This window comes from Tiliqua scincoides, chromosome 5, assembly GCF_035046505.1.
Source record: "Tiliqua scincoides isolate rTilSci1 chromosome 5, rTilSci1.hap2, whole genome shotgun sequence".
NCBI lineage: Eukaryota > Metazoa > Chordata > Lepidosauria > Squamata > Scincidae > Tiliqua > Tiliqua scincoides.
Window position 1 is genome coordinate 12231512 of NC_089825.1, and position 2911 is coordinate 12234422.

The following is a 2911-nucleotide window of genomic DNA, read 5'->3' on the forward strand; positions in this document are numbered from 1 at the left end:
CACGTGCCAGGGTTGGAAAGTGCAAAAGTCAAAAAACCTCAAGCCAAAGTGATCTCGCATTTATTAATGAAGTATTACTCACCAACCTCCTTAAATTTTCTGTAACCACAAAGATATAACTCAGTAAAGAACTTGAAAAATAATGCTTGAAACCTGTAATTTTGCACAGCTGTGACCACTTTGACTGAATTAAATGGAAAAAAGTGATTCAAAATAAGTATTCTTTTCTAGTAAAAATATTCCCAAACTAGAATTCTCTCTATATGCGTTTCATGAATAGCCTTCTCAGAAGCAACTGAATAGATGTGCTAATTAGCTTTTCAAATACCAGTGCCCCAATCCTAATCATATTAGATCAGACTAAAGTCTGTTGTTACCAGTGAAGCATTGTCCATTCGTGGCTACCTTTAGCTGAATCAAGGACACAACTAGTCTAGACCCAGGGCCAGCCTTAGGGTAACTTGAACCCCAATGCCTCATTCTGATGGAGGCAGCCACTCCCCCCTTTGGTCCTTGGGAGGAGAAGCTGACAGCCTGACTAGGTAAGGGTGGGGTTCAATCCTAACCAGGTCTACTCAGAAGTAAGTCCTATTTTGTTCAATGGGGCGTACTCTCAGGAAAGTGTGGTTAGGACTGCACCAAAGTTGGACAACTGAGAAGTGGCATAACTATTGATCATGTAGTCCAGTGCCGAGCTCAAAATGATGCCCCAGAAGTGAAGTCACAACCGGAAGTGATATCATGCCTAGGCTTTTAAAAAAGTGAAAATTGGTAGGCAGTCAAGGGGTCCTCTCCAAGGTAAGGACATGTTTGGGGCTGCATTGTGGCTAGGCCAGTGCTGGAAATTTGGTTAGGATTGCACCCTAAGTAAATAAAGTGTGCCTCTTATTGGTTAGAGTCACTGTACTGGGGTGAAGAGGGACGGTTATTCTCCCCCTGCTAAATATGAGCAGCACCACTTGAAGAAGTGCCTCTTTACCCAGTTAGCAGGGGTAATTGTATTATGATACATGGAAATGAGAGCTGACTTATTGATTCCATGCTGTATCATGGAAGGCAGGAGATCTGGTCTAGAGGGTAGGGCCTCCGTTAGCCCAAAGATAACATCAGAAAGTCACCAGTTTGAGGACACCAGCAGCTCCCTGAACGGCTGAGAATGGCGAGACCTTGAAGCAGCTGACAAGCCCAGCTGAGTGATACCACCTGCTCTTGGTGTGAGCAAGAAGCGTCTTGGCTGCCCTCCATGTGAGAGATGGAGCTGCTTGTCAGCCTGCGTGGGAGAACTGGAGGCCAGAAGTGAGACCAAACCAGGAAGATCCATTCTGAAATATTGTTGGTTCTTGAAAGAGAGAACCTCTATGATTGTAAAAATCCCCTTGAGGGATTTAGAAACGCCTGCCTATGTAAACCGCCTTGAATAAAGTCAGAGGAGTAATCCGATGACTAGAAAGGCGGTATATAAATACCTAGTTGTTGTTGTTGTTGTTATTATAACATCTCGTTGGCTCTCAGAACAATTAGTCTCATACTTCAGTTTTGAGTTAAGAAAATCCACTTTTTGTTCCATAAGGCACCTGTGTTTTAATTTTCTGGTTAATTGGCCATATCTTTTGATAGAATACAGATATTCCAATATGGTTTGTTTCATTGCATTCTGCATTAAATTACCTTTCCAAAGATATATAAAATGATGGTATTATTCATATATACCAAGGTTTTCACAGTTTTGGCCACTAGTGTCAAGCTTAGTTTGTTGCCCCCAAAGTTTGTTGCCTGGTGCAATTGTTACCCCTTGCACCCCCTTAACTATGTCACTATAACTGAGGACACAATCCTAACCAACTTTCTGACACTGACATAGCTGTGCCAATGTGGCGCGCACTGCATCCTGCAGTGGGGAAGCAGTCAAAGGGGCCTCCTCAAGGTAAGGGCATGTTTGTTACCTTACCTTGGGGCTGCATTGGGCTAGGTCAATGCTGGAAAGTTGGTTAGGACTGAAGCCTGAGAATGTCATCATCTTGATAACAGCATTGTAAAATGTCCCCTATTGTCATGCCAATTAAATGAGGTTCTGAGACAAATCTCAGGCAATATAAAGCCAGGCTCCTGCAGAAAATTGTCAAGAGTACAAAAAGAAATTAGAACTAAGGACAGTTTACCATGTTTTGGTCAGTGTCCAATAAATACTGCCATTTATTAAATTTATGACATTTTTAGGTTTCAGTGAGTTCTGTCTCTGATCAAGTGACTTCTTTGCAACCCAGGAAGGAGGGGGGTATGAAGGGGAGAGGAATGGAATAATTAAGTGAGAAAACAATTTTATTCTCTTCCAGCCCCAGTGATTGGTTTTTGCCAATCTTCAGAAAACTAAATATAGAAAGGTTGAAAGAGGATTAAATCTGCAGTTGCAGGAGGGCAACTAAAGAGATTAAGAAATAAGCATAAAGTTTAATTAATTCAATAGACGAGGAGGTACTTAGCAGCTTCATTACTTATTGCAGATATTTTATAATCGGTGAAAAATGAGCACTTTTAACACTTGAGATTGCTCACTTTCTGAAGGTTGCTCAGCTCTGTGGAACCTACTGGAGGCTGCTGCAGGAGTAAACTAGGGAAGCTGTGGGCAAGTCCCAGGCTGGTACCCAATTTGCTGTGTTTCCAAGTGAGCTTCTTGTGCACTCTGATGACAACCGGAAGGTGCCCAGCAAATCAAGTGATCTGGGCAGCCTATAAGAGTCCTGCTGCCTCAAAATTATGACCACGTACGGTCATACTGCTGGGGTTAGATTTCTGGAAAACCCAGGGGCTACTGAGTCAGAGGAGAACATAAGAACAGCCCCACTGGATCAGGCCATAGGCCCATCTAGTCCAGCTTCCTGTATCTCACAGCGGCCCACCAAGTGCCCCAGGG